Source organism: Papio anubis, chromosome 9 (genome assembly GCF_008728515.1).
Source record: "Papio anubis isolate 15944 chromosome 9, Panubis1.0, whole genome shotgun sequence".
Lineage (NCBI taxonomy): Eukaryota > Metazoa > Chordata > Mammalia > Primates > Cercopithecidae > Papio > Papio anubis.
In genome coordinates, this window is record NC_044984.1 from 87,941,433 (window position 1) to 87,960,072 (window position 18,640).

The following is an 18,640-nucleotide window of genomic DNA, read 5'->3' on the forward strand; positions in this document are numbered from 1 at the left end:
TTTAGTAGAGATGGGGTTTCACCATGTTGACCAGCCTGGTCTCGAACTCCTGACCTCAGGTGATCTGCCCACCTTGGCCCCCCAAAATGCCAGGATTACAAGGGTGAGCTACCACGCCCAGCCTCTTCTGAGTCTTCAATTCAGCAAGAATGTCTCTTTTTTTTTGAGACAGAGTCTTGCTGTTGTTGCCCTGGCTGGAGTGCAATGGCGCAATCTCGGCTTACTGCAACCTCTGCCTCCTGGGTTCAAGCGATTCTCCTGCCTCAGCCTCCCAAGTAGCTGGGACTACAGGCATGCAACACCACGTCCGGCTAATTTTTTGTATTTAGTAGAGACGGGGTTTCTCCATGTTGGTCAGGCGGGTCTTGAGTTGAACTCCTGACCTCAGGTGATCCACTCGCTTTGGCCTCCTGAAGTGCTGGGATTACAAGCATGAGCCACCGCGTCTGGCCAAGAATGTCTCTTCTTTATAATATTGTCTCCAAGCATGTAATATTTTCGGCAAATTTTATTAAGCACCTATAGAGTTCAAGCCACTGTGGGTTCAAAGATGAGCCCTCCTCATTCCTGATTGACAAAATATCTTGCCCAGACCATCCCTTCTTTCCCCTCTAGTCAAAATTAATCTCTTCCTCACTCATAATGCAAAGTACATTGGATAACTATTATACCACTTACTTGAATAACAGTCCTGATGAGTAACATATGTAGTCAGTAACATGGTAAGTGTGGCAATTTGGATTGATCCCATTGGACTTTTCAATTGCTGCATCCAGGTGTAATTACCATAAAAGCATAAAAGATAGAATGGTAAAGCTGAAAGACATCTTAAAGATGATTTTTGGGCACTGATATGGAAACAGATCCAAAGAGACTAATTGACTTGCCCAAGATCACAGATTGTGGCAGAACCAACCAATGTCTTTTTTAAACATTAAGAATATTTTGTATATATATTTATGCATATACATACTGATGAAATGTGCCTGTAGCAATAGATGTCTCCAGTGATGTACTAATAAAGGTTTAACAACTGGTTCTAACTTGTAATGTTTTCCAGTTTCCATGACTGGATCTTACAAGTTGGTGTACACTGACTCCACCGTTCCACTGGATGTGCCCCTGAAATCATATATTTACTACTAAAACCATTAGATCGCTTCTTTACTTGTTCTAGTTATGCATTCAGAGACACTTTACCTTATTTTCTGATTACATTTGCAGGGAGAAATAACTCCTTACTTGTCAGTCTCAACCTTCACTTTTAGTTTCTTTTTCTGTTCCTTTTTCCAACCCACTATACCTTTGAAACTTTCAGTTTCTTTTAAGGATTTAATAACTTGCTAATAAGTGTTAAAAATGACTTAATGGGTTCTATCTTTTAAGGGAACTTTGGATGAATCCTTGAATATCAGTTATCTGTTGCTAATTCATAAATCACCCCAAAGTTCATTGGCTTAAAACAACAATCTTTCATTAGTTTGTGTTCTTCCAGGTAATTCTTGTCTGGATCCAGCTCAGCTTATCTTGGCTGAACTTGCCCATGCAGCTGAGGTCATTAGTTGGGTTCTTGAGGCTGGCTGGTCCTAGGTGGCATCACTTGTATGTCTGGTATTGAGTGACTGTCAGCTGGGGCATTAGGGGGACTGTGTCTCATCATCCAGCAAACTAGGCCTGGATTATTCACATGGCTTTAGGGTTTCTAGAGTGTAAGATTAGGGCTGGGCATGATGACTCACACTGGTAATCCTAGCACTTTGGGAGGCCAAGGTTGGGGGATTGCTTGAGCCCAGGAGTTCAAGACCAGCCTGGGCAACATAGTGACAGCCCATTTGTAAAAAAAAAATTTTTTTTTTCCCAAGATGGAGTTTCGCTCTTGTTACCCAGGCTGGAGTGCAATGGCATGATCTCAGCTCACCGGAACCTTTGCTTCTTGGGTTCAAGCGATTCTCCTACTTCAGTCTCCTGAGTAGCTGGAATTACAGGCATGCGCCTGTGTTGTTTTTCTCTGCTCAGACAGCTCATCCACATCACAGTTATTTTAATTTGCATTTCCCTGATAATATGTGATATGGAATGTCTATTTACTCTTATTATTTTTTCTTATGATTGAAGTTATAATATTTCTTTAAATATTTTGGATAAATCTTTTGTCAGATGTATGCACTGGAAATATTTTTATGGGGGACCAGTGTTGATTGGATCTGTTTAAAGAGAAAGGAGAGAACGTTTCAGGCAGGGAATGCAATCGATGTGAAGGTTTGGGGTAATTTGTTTCATTTATCTTTAACACCATGTTATCGATGGCAAAATAACTTCATTGGCTTTTTTTTTTTTAATCAAGAAAAGACCTTTTCTGAATGAAGCAGTATTAGTAAACCTAATGGTGACAATAAAAGTGATTCTGAATAAATGAAAACCAAAAGAGATTGTTCTAGTTTTACTCACAAATATAATTCTTCATATACTGAGTTCAGTTTTTTAGCCATAAATGAAGACATGGGAAAACCATAACATGTTATTTGCTGAGAAGTTCTGGCAAATGAAGCAATAAAATCATGAAAACTAAATCAACATTTAAATACAGAACGTAAAGAGATAAGTCCAGAAGCAGAAGATCTCTTTGAAAGAAAAACCTAATTAAAAAACTGAAAGCACAGATATTCAGTATTTCACAAATAAACGTTAATACTTTTTAGACATCTTATAAAGTAAGCAACTTTAGATTGCTAAAACTAAAAAAAAAAAAAAAAATGCAATTATTAAGACAATAGTGAAAAACTGCATCAAAGATTCTTAGAAAATGTTGGGAGACTGTGTGGCAAAGAAAGTACCTCAATTACCAGTACAACAATTTGAAATATCCAGGAAGATCAACCCATAGAACAAAGAAAGCTAATAAATTACCTTTTCTTGCAATTGGTTTGATGTGCCATTAATGTATAGATATTACTAATATGGCAATTAGTTTATATGCTATTTGAATATGATAGTAATATGAAGGAAGAATTCTCTTTTTTCCGCTTCATTGCCAACAAACAACTAACTCTAAACAACAAAAAAGTATGGAATAAATTACCTTGCCAATAAATGTGATTTGAAGCTTTGTGTAGCAATACAGTTGGATGGATAGCTGCAGTGGTAAGAAAACATTCCAGAATAATTACCTAAGTTAAGGAGCTTGCCCTAGAATGTAAATCAACATACTATATCTTTATTTGAAAAATTCTTGGTAGAAAAAGTGTATCAACTGAACAGTACAGTGTGCTCAGTGACTTAGTAAAGACTATAACTTGTATAAAGGCTAATGCAATAAGTTTGAGATTGTTCTCTTTATTATGTAATAGTTTGGAAACTTAAACAACTGTGATAGAGATATGATGGTTATCTAGAGGGAAAGTTCTGTTTAGCATATTTGAACGTTTATTATTGCTGCAAGAAGCCAGTTTGGTCCCAGCTTTATAAAGATATACTTTGGGCCGGGCACAGTGGCTCATGCCTGTAATCCCAGCACTTTGGGAGGCCAAGGCAGGCGGATCACCTGAGGTTAGAGGTTCAAGACCAGCCTGGCCAACATGATGAAACCCCATCTCTACTAAAAATACAAAAATTAGCTGGGTGTGGTGGTGCACACCTGTATTCCTAGCTACTCGGGAGGCTGAGGCAGGAGAATAGCTTTAACCCAAAAAGTGGAGGTTGCAGTGAGTCAAGATTGTGCCACTGCACTCCAGCCTGGATGAAAAGAGTGAAACGCTGCCTCAAAATAAAATAATAAAATAAAATAAAGATACAAATTGGCCAGCTAGAGTTACCATCAATTATCTGAAGATAGTTCTGATAGCTTCAGAATTCTTTCATACAAGGCAGGAATGTAACTTGTTTTTCAATGGCAGATAAAATCAAAGAGCAAAAGCAAAAGGTAGAAGCTTGAAAGACCAGAGTTTCTACAGATTGTTATTACATGTTCCATAATTTAACAATTGTCATTGAAGTTGGTGATTATCTTGATATTGCACATTTGTGAGAAGTAATCAAACTATTATGAATTTGATAGAATGCTTTAAGTTTTATTTTCCAACAAAAGAATGCCTACATATGGCAAATTCATAGATCTGGAATCCATTTATTTCATCAAAAGAGGATTAAAGTTTAATTGTAAGCTTATATGATACATTGTTCTAACTGGCAACTAATGAATAATTAAAAATGAGTTTTGAAAATAGCACACCACTTGCTTCATTTTGGATAAAAGTTAAAAGTGAATATTCTGAATATGCTGAAATTATTTTTAAAACTTTTTTTCGTCAGCCGGGCGCGGTGGCTCAAGCCTGTAATCCCAGCACTTTGGGAGGCCGAGACGGGCGGATCACGAGGTCAGGAGATCGAGACCATCCTGGCTAACACGGTGAAACCCCGTCTCTACTAAAAAATACAAAAAACTAGCCGGGCGAGGTGGCGGGCGACTATAGTCCCAGCTACTCGGGAGGCTGAGGCAGGAGAATAGCATAAACCCAGGAGGCGGAGCTTGCAGTGAGCTGAGGTCCGGCCACTGCACTCCAGCCTGGGCCACAAAGCGAGACTCCGTCTCAAAAAAAAAAAAACAAAAAAAACAAAAAACTTTTTTTCCCATTCCCACTATTATCCCTTTGTAAATCTGGTTTCATCTTATGAATAATATTAAAAAAGAACCTGGAAACAGTTTAGATATATATCAGTCCATGAGAGTAGCATTATTGTCAATCTACCCTGGATTACATATTTTGACGAGAAAGAAACCAGCTCATTTGTGACATTTAGAACTTTTTTTTTTTTTTGAGAGAGGGTCTCATTCATTTTATTGCCCAGGCTGGAGTATGGTGGTGCAATCATAGCTCACTGTAACCTTGAACTTCTGGGCTCAAGCAATCCTTCCACCTCAGCCTGCAGCTGGAGCTTCAGGTGTCTGCCATCATGCCTGGCTAATTAATTTTTTGTAGAGACCAAGTCTCCCTGTGTTACCCAGGTTGGTATCAAACTCCTGGCCTCAAGTGATCCTCCCGTCTTGGCCCCCACAGTTGTTGGGATTACAGGTGTGACCCACCTCGCTTGACCTAAAAACTTTTAAATATTAATATGCACTGTGTTTATTCAAAGTATATCTAATGGTCTAATAAACAGAATCACTATTTCAATTATAATCTTCAGTTATAATTGAAGAATGACAAAAAGTTGAGTTATAGAAATTCTCTATATTAATCTTAAATTCACATTTTCAGTGAAAAAGTTTTTTAATACTTTTTTCTCTTTCCCTTTTATGTATGTTCCAATTCTATTTATTGAAATTTAATTTTATATCCATTAAGGTAATTAAAAAGTGGGGCATTTAAAAAAATGTTTTCTCTTTTCATTCTACTAGTTTCATTTTATAATTTATAAAAGTACTGGGCCACAATGGATTAAAGAACTATCCTTTCATCACAGATAGTTCAATGTCTCCTTTTTTTTTTTTTTTTTTTTTTTTAGATCGAGGCTTGCTCTGTCACCCCAGCTGGAGTGCAGTGGTGCGATCTTGGCTCACTGCAACCTCTGCCTCCCAGGTTCAAGGGATTCTCCTGCTTCAGCCTCCCAAGTAGCTGGGACTACAGGTGCACCCCACCACACCCAGCTAATTTTTGTATTTTTAGTAGAGACGGGGTTTCACCGTGTTGGTCAGGCTGGTCTCGAACTCCTGACCTCGTGATCCACCTGCCTTGGCCTCCCAAAGTGCTGGGATTACAGGCGTGAGCCACCATGCCCAGCCAGCTCCTGTTTTATAGTGTACTTTCTGGAATGTTATTTAGCTTTCTCTTGAATTCTTTTAGTAACTGGGAGTTCACTATGTTTCCATGGACCTAACTCCATTATTGGACAGTTTTCTCTCTCTCTCTTTTTTTTTGAGATGGCGTCTCCTATGTCGATCTCGGCTCATTGCAACTTCTGCCTCCCGAGCTCAAGCAATTCTTGTGCCTCAGCCTCCTGAGTAGCTGGAATTACAGGCACACACCACCACATCTGGCTAACTTTTTTTTTTTGGTAGAGACAGGGTTTCACCATGTTGAACAGGCTGGTCTTGAACTCTTGACCTCAGGTAATCCAGCTGCCTTGGCCTCCCAAAGTGCTGGGATTACAAGTGTGAGCCACTGCATCTGGCCATTATTGGACAGTTTTAATGGAAAATCTTTCCTTATATTGAATGGAAATCAGTCTGCTTATGGTTTATAATCCTCAGACTTGATTCTGCCCCTGAATCTGTATGAAATAAATTTACTCCTATTTGAAAATATTTGTCATATTCCTTATTTTTCTTTAAGCTTTATTTTTTCTTATTATCCATACGACATGCTTCCAGAACCCTCCCTATCTTGGTTGCCCTCCTCTAGGCAAATGCTTTTAATAATATATTTCTTAAAATGTATTACCCGGAACAACTTTTTTTTTTTTTTTTTACTGTGGACAGTATACTTTTACGAATGGTGCCAATAATGCATTACATTTTTTTTTAGCAGTCATGCCACCCTGTTGATTTGCATTGAGTCATCATTTCTTAAGAGAGAATCAGGATATCAAAATAGTCTCCAAACTCAGCTGATTCCTTCTGCAAATACACTCTCCACCCTTCTCGATTCCTTTTCGGGAGAAAAGAAAAAAGTTTATTTTCATTGCTAACCTCACTGATTTTTAATTTTACTATTTAAATGTTAGAAACACAGCTGGTAATGTAACCAAAGAAGATTTTTGGCAGGGGATGATGCATTCAGAGCCTTCATTCTGGCTACAGGGAGACTATGGAGGATGGGCTGGAACGGGAGCGTGATGGCATGCTGGGCACACTGTTAAGTGACTGATGGAGTCATTCAGCTGAGAAATGATAATGGCCTGGATTAAGGGAGGAGAAGAGGGGACCAAGAGATGCCAGAGATACGTAGAGAGTAAAAATTAATAGGCCTTGGCAACTAATTTTTTTTTTTTTTTGAGACAGAGTCTTGCTATGTCTCCCAGGCTGGAGTGCAGTGGTGTGATCTCAGCTCACTGCAACCTCTGCCTCCTGGGTTCAAGCAATTCTCGTGCCTCAACCTCCTGAGTAGCTGGGACTACAGGTGTGCGTCACCACTCCAAGGTAATTTTTGTATTTTTAGTAGAGATGGAGTTTCGCCAGACTGGTCTCGAACTCCTGACCTCAAGTGATTCACCCACCTCGGCCTCCCAAAGTGCTGGGATTACAGCTGTGAGCCACTGCACCTGGGTTGGCAACTAATTTATATGGAATGACAGAGAGTGGTTAATGAAAAATCGGGGGAGAAAAGCTGCTCTTGACATCTGAAAGCTGACTTGACATTCACAGCTAGGGTATGTTATTTTCCTGTTGGGCATTAAGTCTCACAGAATACCAACATTAAACAAGATTACTCTGAGACCTTAATAAAGTGAGAAAAAACAAGTCCACTTCGTAATTTTGTCTAAGCACAGGCAAAAAGAGGGTCACAGTGCCATCCAGAAAATACCAAAAATCACCCTCTCTCAGCTAAAATGAGCAACTGCTACTTTACTAGTGACAGCTTTGTCCCAGCTCTAGTCTGCCTTCCCTGTAGAGAAGATGTATTGAGATAATCATGAAATTCTTCTTTCTGATAGTATCCAATCTGGAGCAAACCCCTGTTTCCTTAGACCCTCTCCCAATCCCAAATTCTGTACTAGGTTCTTCTAAACACTCCTACTGAGACACCCCATGGTTTCCTATGTTGTGTGTTCTTTGCTGCAATGAGTAATAAACTCAACTTGTTTAACTAGAGGTGTGTTCCTAGTGGTCTCTGGTTAAAGGGCATTGACATTAAGAATAATTTCAGAGTTTTCTTGCTTGGACAATCAGGTGTGAGTACTGCCAGTAATAGAGATAAAGAATACTGGAGGAGAAGAAGAAAATGTCTTCAGTTTTTAACAAGGTGCCTTTGAGATATTAGTGGGTTACTCCAAGTGGAGATATCCAAGAAGTAATTGGATGGATTTATGGCTCTGGGGCTCAAGAGAGATGTCTGTGCTGAATCTATCTGTCTGTCTGTCTGTCTATCAATCAATCAATCATCCATCTACCTACCTACCTACCTACCTACCTACCTGTAGCTACACATAATATACTCAGAAATATATATATTTGAGAGCTTTTTTTGGGGGGGGGGCAGGATCTCACACTGTTGCTGAGGCTGGAGTGTCATGGCTCAATCTTGCCTCACTGCAGCCTTGACCTCCTGGGCCCAAGCAATCCTCCCACCTCAACCTCCCAAGTAGCTGGGACTACAGGCACATACCATCACACCTAGCTAATTTTTGTATTTTTAGTAGAAATGGAGGTTCACCATGTTGCCCAGGCTGGTCTCGAACCCCTGGGCTCAAGCAATCTGCCTGCCGCGGCCTCCCGCAGTGTTGGGATTACAGGTGTGAGCTGCTGCACCTGGCCCATTGTGTATATAATAGCTGAAGCTGTAGGACTGGCAAAGAGCACCCAGAGAAGGAAAACAATGAGAAAAGGGCTGAGGACGGAGCAGTAAGGAATATCCCATATAGTTACGGGATGAGCAGAAAATGAGATACCCAGAAAAGACTCTTAGAAGGAGCCACCATTGGCCGGGTGCGGTGGCTCAGGCCTGCAATCCCAGCACTTTGGGAGGCCGAGGTGGGCGGATCACGAGGTCAGGAGATCGAGACCATCCTGGCTAACACGGTGAAACCCCGTCTCTACTAAAAGTACAAAAAATTAGCCGGGCGTGGTGGCGGACGCCTGTAGTCCCAGCTACTCGGGAGGCTGAGGCAGGAGAATGGCGTGAACCCGGGAGGCGGAGCTTGCAGTGAGCCGAGATCGCACCACTGCACTCCAGCCTGGGCAACAGTGCATGACTCCGTCTCAAAAAAAAAAAAAAAGAAGGAGCCGTCATTGAGGAAAGATAATCAGAAGCAGAAGATCAGATGTTAGAGGAGAGAGTTTCAAGAAGGTGGATGAGATTAGTAGTTTCATACGCTACTAAAAAGTCAAGTAAGATAAAGTGCCCTTCAAGCTATTTGATATATATCCCCATAATTTTTCGAGCACCTCTATTTTTTGGCACAATAAGATGTTCAGTCTCCTCTTATATTTTCCTGTCCTAGCCCTGGAACCAGCCATTTCTCTAACGAGTCCCATATCCTTTTAGTGGAAAGTGGTGTCTAGAAAACAAGATCTGGCATAGTATTCCTTTTAAGAAGCTTGTCTGTGCAGGGTTATGGCTGTATGATCACACGTGGGACTGGAAGGACAGAGGGGATACCTGACTCAGGTAAAGGTGAGCAAAACATTGCTGGGCATGGTGGCTCATGCCTGGACTCCCAGCACTTTGGGAGGCCAAGGTGGGAGGATTGCTTCAGCCCAGGTGTTTGAGACCAGCCTAGGCAACATAAAGAGACCTTGTCTCTACAAAAAAAATTAAAAAGTAGCCAGGCATAGTAGCAGGCACCTGTAGTCCCAGCTACTCAGGAGGCTAAGGTGGGAGGATCCCCTCAGCCTGGGAGGTTGAGGTTGCTGTGACCCATGAGTGTGCCACTACACTAAGCCAGGGCAACAGAGTGAAACCTGCCTCAAACAAACAAAACTCGAAGCAGAGATAGTATGATCAGAACTGAAGCTTAAGGCCAGGCGTGGTGGCTCACTTCTGTCATCTCAACATTTTGGGAGGCCAAATTGGGTGGATCACCTGAGGTCAGGAGTTCGAGACCAGTCTGGCCAACATGGTGAAACTCGTCTCTACTAAAAATATAAAAATTAGCCTGGCATGGTGGTGCATGCCTCTAATCCCAGCTACTCGGGAGGCTGAGGCACGAGAATCGCTTGAGCCTGGGAGGTGGAGGTTGCAGTGACCCAAGGTTGTGCCGCTGTACTCTAGCCTGGGCAACAGGCTGTCTCAAAAACAACAACAAACTGAAGCTTAAGGTCAGAAGCAGGTCTGAAGATTATTTGACCTTGAGTCCCAGAGTAGCGAATAGAGCTCCTAAGGTTAGGATTCATTTTTTAAGAAATGTGGGTGAAGCTCTGCTTCTCAATAGACATGAAGTGATCTCAGCAGAGGAAAGAGGCCATGTGCCCAGGCTGGGCACCAAGCAAAACCTGAAATCACCTCTGAAATGTTTGGGAAAGCTACCTGTGCCAAGAATGTTATCCCGGTGTATAAGCTTTGTATAAACAAATCAATTATAACTTTGTTTATTAAAGTGAGAATTATTTTTATTGACTTTAATATTTCTCATTATCAAGGAAATAATGGAATGTTTTAGTTCCAGTATTTGAATTAAAATCTTCCAAAGAAGGTTGAAACACCCCCAACCTTTTTTGCTCTGGAAAATGCCCATTTTCCTACTGTAAATGCATCTCATTCCCTCCTCCTGGCCAGAGTAGACTGGACCGAGGTCAGTAACTACATTAAGTAGGGCTGAGCCATTTATGGTGTTTTGTTTCTTGGTGAGCACATGACTCACACCCCAGGCCAGTGAGGATCCTTTCTCAGGATTTGAAAAACCAGAGCTGGCCCAAAAGGCTTATTCCTTTTCTAGGACCAACAGAGATGGGGGACATTAGGTTTGTTTGTGGCATAGTTCCTAGAAGAAGCCAGTGCAAGAGAAACAGAGATGGAGAGAGAAGATTCCAGGCAGTGTTCGAATCTCTGATTCCTGGTCTGTGAGGCCCAGGTGTGCTCTGGTCATCTCAGAATCATGCGAACCTCTGTTCCAACATAGATTCCTTTCGGCCTCCACTAGTTTGACTTTGGGTTTCAACCACATTTCACCAAAAAAGAGAGACCTCGCTCATAAAGTGACTTCAGATAAGCTTGGTTTTAATTTACATTGTCAAAAACTAACTTCCTTTTGATAAGTATCTCAAATATCCCACCCCAAATGCCAAGAAATAAAGTGACCACAAACGGCTGATGCATTTTTCCTAATAAAAGTAGCAATTGTTCAAAATAATTTTTTTTTATCTATACCTAACATATTAGAACATTTATCCAGGCAACCCCCAAGGATCTCTTTCTTGTGAATCACCTTAGTCTAAATTGTATTTCCACTTCTCTCCTTCCTATCACATGATTGCATTGAATGTGTATTATCACTTTATTCAAATACTTTCTTCTCTAAAGCAACAAGAAGTAAATCATTTGTCAGAAAAAGTACATGTACTTTCTTATTTTCTTCTCTAAGTTACATATAATTTCCCAGATACCTACTCAAGCTTATAGTATCTCTAACCACAACTTATTTTAATTGGTTGGACTGTCCCTATTTGCTCTTTCAGATTTCCAAGTCGTTAAGGTTAAGCAGAAACCCTAATCCTTGTGTTTATCCAGACAAGTGCTAATTTCAAAGACAGCTATCTAAGCTTGTTAGTGGTTTTGTTCTTTGAAAAGAATCCTGGGTTTGCTTATAATAGCAGGGTTAATCATTGCACCAATAGTTTTTGGTTTGTTTTTTTGTTTTGTCTATACCTTCATAGAGAATCAGTCTCCTCTTTTCTCCTGGGATTCACCCTTTTCCCCATTTCCTGTCAGATCTCACTGGTACTGTAACCCCCTGCATTAGGAATAGAGTCACAGCCCAGGGCCAAGACAACCTGCACATGTATTCCTTAAGTGGGCACATGACCTAAACCAGCACAATTAGAGGACATTTCAAGACTTTTATGAGTGCCACCAACAGATACGTTTTTTCTCTCTGCTGGACATGACCTTGAGGGACTGTGAGGCTGGCATTTCTGCAGCCATCTTACGATCATGAAAAGATTATCTGAGAATGAAGTCAGCCCAAAAGTCTTCTGAGAGGTAGAGAAAGGGAAACCAGGTTCTAATTACTTACTAATTACCTAAGCCAAAAAAGTGATTTTTTTTTGCTAAACCTCATTCAAATGGATCTTTGTTACTTACAACCAAAAGATTCTTAACTGATATTATACTTATCATGTGAAATTCAATTGAGTAAGAAGAAAAAGTGGATAAATACATGTGTATCTGAGTTTTTAAAAAAGAATAAGATCTGAGAAAGGAACAAAAACTCAGAATCTATTGGCCATATCAGCTTGTACCTATGTGTTTGCCACAATTATTTATCTGGAAAGAGAAACAAGGCTCTGAGCATTTTCTTCTAAGACATTCAGTCAGTGTCTTGGGACATCCAGAGCTGGAGAGATTTAACCCAGTCCCTTACAATCTCTATGGCAACAATCTACTACAATAAAACAGTTGTTCTGAATAGTGACCTTGAGATGCGCTAAAGCCAGTCATCAGAAAAAGATGCATAGTCTTACAGAATTTTAGATCTGGAGGCATTACATCACCTACTGCTTAGTAATGCCATTTTCAACAGTATAATAAAAATACAGATGTAGGGTTGAATCTTTAAATAACTAAAAGATTAAATATATGAAAACAATGGTTTTTCCAGTGCCTTCCCTTCTTGACGAAAATCCCTTCTTGACAAAAACTACTGCACAAGAGAGTTTTTACCATGGCTGGGCCTTCTTAGGTCTTGGAGAACATAATAAACACTACTTTTCCCCATCCTGTAACTCCTATGCTGGGACTGGAAGAAAATGGAAGAAATTTACAATTAGCAGGTTCATCTGAATTCTACCCCTGTCCATAACTCTGAGAACTACTAGATGGAGCTTAAGCTAGATGTAGGGTAAGCCCCATCAGGGTATGGCCCAGATCTGTCTTAATTCATTGACATATGACCAATGCCAAGCACAGTGTCTGCCACATATACTAGGTGCTCAATAAATTTTCTTTGAATAAACTCATATATGGATTTTGCATGAGTTTCTTATCCTTTCTTAGTTAGGCTAACTGCTGCAACAACCAGCAAAACCTCAGTGCCTTGATACAGTAAATGTTTACTTCTCACCTTTGTTACAGTCTCACTCTGGCCAATGAATGGGGAGAAATGTGTATGCTCCACAGTGCCATTCAGGGATACAGCCTCCTTCCACGTGGTAGTGGTGGCTTCCCCATCCCTTGGGGCCGTGGGCTCCTCTACTAGATTGAGGACACCCAGCCAGCCGGCAAGGAAAAAAGAATGTGGAAAACAGAGGATCATGCGCTAGGTTTCAAGGTTTCAATGGCCAGCCCTGGAGGGGACTCAAATCACTTCCACTCACATCCCATTGGTCAGAACCAAGTTTTATGCAAGCTCACCACTGCAACTGCAGGAGAGCTGGGAACTATGCTCTAGCGGTGTGCCCTGGAAGAAGAGAAACTCGAACACTGGTGAATGTTAGCTTGCTTGGCTTCACTCTGAGCCCCAACTTCTTTTGAAAGAGGAATTAATCATTGCTATTTGCCAGCACTTCATGAAGATTAAATAGGCAATAAATGTGGAAACATTTGATAAAGTGCCAGTTAAATATTAGCTGTAAATATTCCTGGGTAATTTGGTTGGTTGCGTTACCTCTGCCCATCATCTGTGAAACGTGTAGGCTGGAATGTTCTCTAGGAGTCCTTTCCAGCTCTAAAACGCTTAGATTCTGTGTTTCTTTTAAACTTTCAGCAAGTGCCTTTGAAATTTTGTTGACCCTTTAGGATCCTGCATGTGATTCTACAAGCTAACCCTCTTGCCCTCAAATCCTCTTTCATTGCTATAATTTTGCCCATGATCTTTTTGAGACATAACCTGACTCTGTTTTATCTCATTTTAATTCTGTTATTTCCAACTATGGATTAAAGATAATCTTTGCCTTCCTATTACATTAGCCAGTTTCGGTCTGTTAGATTTATTTATTTATTTATTTATTTATTTTTGAGACAGAGTCTCACTCTGTAGACCAGGCTGGAGTGCAGTGGAATGATACGGTTCACTGCAACCTCTGCCTCCTGGGTTCAAGCGATTCTCGTACCTCAGCCTCCGAATAGCTAGAATTACAGGGGTGCACTACCACGCCTGGCTAATTTTTTTGTATTTTTAGTAGAGATAGGTTTTCACCATGTTTTCCAGGTTGGTCTTGAACTCCTGCCCTCAAGTGATCTGCCTGCCTTGGCCTCCCAAAGTGCTAGGATTATAAGGGTGAGCCACTATGCCCAGCCTGGTCTGCTAGGTTTCTTAATTTCAGAAGGAAATTGTAGCTGTGAGGAAAAGAACCCAAGAAGACATTTGACAGATTTGAAATATTAAAAACAAATATGATTAATCCTGCCTAGAAAGAGTCTATACAATAGAAGTTTGGTTCAGTCTGTCTTTTTTTCCTGTGGCTTCCTTAGTTGTCTTACCCGAGCTTCCCAGCCTTTTTTCTCCAGCTAAATTCCTCTTGCTGTCCATTGACAGCTGTTTTGAACCATTCCTAGGGGAGTCAGCCAGGTGAAGTCTGTAATCTTCTATATTAAATTCAGGCGAGGGACTGACATTCATTAATGCTCAAGGGTATACTGGCTCCTAGGTCATTCACATAAAGGAGAGAAACTGGTCTATCCACTTCCATTCTAGCCCCTTCTAATCTTTCTCTGACCAAAACCAGGGTGCTCTATTTGCAGTGCAAATCTGATGTCATTTCTGTGCTTTCAACACTTTAGCATGTGTATTTAACTTTTTAAAAACTTTTTGATATATAATAGACAAATAATAAAATGCACAGATCTTCAGTACAGTTTGATGAGTTTTGATATACCTGTGAAACCACCACCCTAAACAAGATAATAGACTACCATCATCTCAGAAAGTTCCCTTGCTCCCCATTTCCTGCCATTTCACCCTCTTCTTACCCACTACCCCGAGAGGCAACCAGTTTCTGATTTTTGTCACCATAGATTGATTTTATCTATTTTTGGATTTCATACAAATACAGTCATACAAGATAGACTTTTTTGTGTCAGGCTAATTTTACTGCACATAATCTTTCTGAGATTTTCCTGTGGTGGTGTGTGATCAGTAGTCTGTTTTATTTATTTATTTATTTATTTATTTATTTATTTATTCATTCATTCATTCATTCATTCATTTATATGGAGTTTCACTCTTGTTGCCCAGGCTGGAATGCAGTGGTACGAGCTTACCACAACCTCCGCCTCCTGGGTTCAAGCGATTCTCCTGGCTCAGCCTCCTGAGTAGCTGGGATTACAGGCATGTGCCACCATGCCCGGCTAATTTTGTATTTTTAGTGGAGATGGGGTTTCTCCATGTTGGTCAGGCTGGTCTCGAACTCCCAACCTCAGGTGATCTGCCCGCCTCGGTCTCCCAAAGTGCTGGAATTACAGGCGTGAGCTACTGTGCCTGGCTAAGTCTGTTCCTTTTAAATGCTGAGTGTGAAAGCTGTATGAATATATAGCTTTTTTTTTTTTTTTTTTTTTTCTTGAGACAGAGTCTTGCTCTGTCACCCAGGCTGGAGTACAGTGGCATGTTCTGGGCACACTGCAATCTCCGCCTGCTGGGTTCAAGCGATTCTCCTGCCTCAGCCTCCCAAGTAGCTGAGATTACAGGCATGTACCACCACAATCGGCTAATTTTTGTATTATTAGTAGAGACGGGATTTCACCATATTGGCAGGCTGGTCTCAAACTCCTGACCTCAAGTGATCTGCCCGCCTCAGTCTCCCAAAGTGCTGGGATTTCAGGCATGAGCCACTGCGCCCAGCCTATGGCAATTTATTTATCCACTCTCCTGTTGATTGACATTTGGGTTGGTTCTAGCTTGGAGCTATTTTAAGCCTGCTATGAATATTTGTCTTCAAGTCCTTTGTGTATATAAGTTTTCATTTCTCTCAGGTAAATACCTATGAGTAGACTCACCAGATCATAGGGCCTTTGATAGTCTAAAGACCCATTGTTTTTAGGATGAAGACCCAAACCTAAGGCCCCGCATGGTCCTGACCACTTCTCTGGAGGCATCCTGCACACTTGCCCCTTCCTTTAACTCTGAATTTCAGCCTCTATGTATATGTTCTTCCCTCTGCCCAGAACATGCTTCCTTCCCTCTCTTCCTGTTAACCTTGACTCATCCTTCAGATGTAAACGCTAGCAACATTAAGGTAAAGCCCCTTATCATAGGCATTCCCAACTCTGTTCTTGATGCCCTAGCACTTACCAAGACTGTGGCTTTATATTGACATGTATGAGTATTTGTTTAATGTTTGCTTCTCATGCAACAGCAAGCGTCACTAGGGCAGATGTTGTGTCTGTTTTATTCACACAGTGCCTAGCCTAGCTTCTGGCACATACTAATCACTCAACAAACCATTGGTGGACGCATGAATGATGACTGCTCTATACCCCACTGCGAATCTTCTTCTCTGCTTTGGTGAAGTCCCATTTGGTCACCCAGAGAAGAAACCCTCCGTGCCCTCATCATGGATTTCTTCATGATCTGGACACAGCAAGAGGGGAAAAGACCAGGCAATCAGTTACGTTCAGGCTACCTGGCTTCCAGGAAAGAGAAAAGCTTAAACTTCAATCTTGATCATTCTTGTCCTAAACCATTATGTAAACCAAATTCCTGCTAAACAGGCTTCCGATCCAAATAAGACAACAAGGCAATGCAGTTAGCAAATATTTCACCTTGAAGGAGGCCAAGAGATTTGCTCCTGGCGTTTTTTCCCCTTGGTTTGTCTTCTGGAACAACTGGGTACTGGGGGCATTCTCAAGACGGCACTGCATTTCTTGGAAAGTGGGACTGTTTCTTGGTAGAAAGTTGTTCCAGAGGCCGGGTGCGATGGCTCATGCCTGTAATCTCAGCATTTTGGGAGGCCGAGGCAGGCGGATCACCTGAGGTCAGGAGTTCGAGACCAGCCTGGCCAACATAGTAAAACCCCGTCTCTACTAAAAAAACAAAAAAATTAGCTGGGTGTGGTGGCACATGCCTGTAATCCCAGCTACTCGGGAAGTTGAGGCAGGAGAATCACTTGAACCCAGGAGGCAGAAGTTGCAGTGAGCTGAGAATGCACCATTGCACTCCAGTCTGGATGATAAGAGTAAAGTTCCGTCTCAAAACAAACCAACCAACAAACAAAAAAACAAAAGAAAAATTACGGGCATAATGCTTTTCCATCAATAAAATTTGTTTCCCATGTGGAAATGCACAACCGTGGGGCATTTTTACTGTCCGAGTGGCCAGAGTGGAGGTGCTGAGTCGAAAGGCACGTTTAACAACGTGTTGTTTTTGTGAGCAAGGCTATTGAGGGATGTGTTTTGCTATGCATCCCCCCAAAATCCCAATATGTGCAGTAATGAAGATGATTCCTTCACATGACTATCTTTCTCATGGATAATTTCCTCCCCAGGTGGGCTCTTTGTCTCGAATGATAATAATGAGTAGACAAGTGTGTGGATACTGTCTAAGTTTTGCCTTTGCAAAAAGAGTGCAAATCGAAGTGATTCTACAGATGAACTGTAAGTGTTAAAGGAAACAACATTAGTTTGTATCACCGCCAGACTACTTTTATTGCCACCAGAAAATGAAAGTGTTTTAGAAAACAGCAAATCCCTATGCAAAGAATAGAATGATGCCCACCAGTCTTGAAACAGGGATGGGTGATTGTTGAAGAGGATTTGAGGAAGTCAAAGGTGATGACATACATTAGAAAGTTTTTGGGGGGACAGGTGATGGATTGCTTTTTATTTTAAAATATTTATTATTATTCTTTTGTACTTGATATTAGCCAAAAGGCCGAGAAGCGATTATTATTATTATTTTTTGAGACAGGGACTCACTCTGTCACTCAGGCTGGTGTGCAGTGGTGTTCACTGCAACCTCATCCTCCCGGGTTCAAAGGATTCTCCTGCTTCAGCCTCCTGAGTGCATGCCACTGTGCCTGGCTAATTTTTTTATTTTTTGTAGAGATGGTATCTCACTGTGTTGCCCAGGTTGGCCTCAAACTCCTGGGTTTAAGCTATCCTCCTGCCTCAGCCTCCCAAAGTGCTGGCAATACAGGCGTGAGCCACTGCACCCAGCCTGGATTGCTTTTATAATTAAAACAGAAAATGATTTAAAAATCTAGCAGAGAAATGAAGGTTAACATAAAACAACAACAACATAGATGACGTTAACACTCCTGGAAAAGCATTGAATGGAAGAAGGAAAGAAGATGAAAACAACTCTTTCCCCTCCCCCAAAATAAACAACAAAAAACAAGAAACTCTCTTTCAGGACATTTTAGATGGAAATAGAGTCCATATGCAGGAGTGGGCGTGCTTTCATCTAAAATGAACTGTTAATAGTTCTAGAGCACTTTGTGTGTGCTAAAATTTTTTTCTGAGATCTTGGTTTGAGGGTCTTTCCTAATTTAAGATAATTTTATTTGTTCACTGTTTTGTTAGGTGAAGAGTTGGAAATATTTCTGTCTCATTAAACAGTGTCGATTCAAAGACAGACCACCTGCCTGATTTCCTACTCTTGTCCTCTAAAATAAAGACAGGCAACTGTGGGCACTCCTGAAAAGTGTTTGCCTTGTCTATTTGAGCTCATTTTTAAAGAATGACTCATGGCCAGTCTGCACTCCAGCCTTTGATACTTAAGAGTGAGTGAGAGAGTGTGTGTGTGTGTGTGTAGAGGAATGGTGGAGAGAGGTACAAAAAGAAAATGAACAAAGAAGAGTGGGTTGGAAGCCATACTCTGAGCTAAGCACTGCACT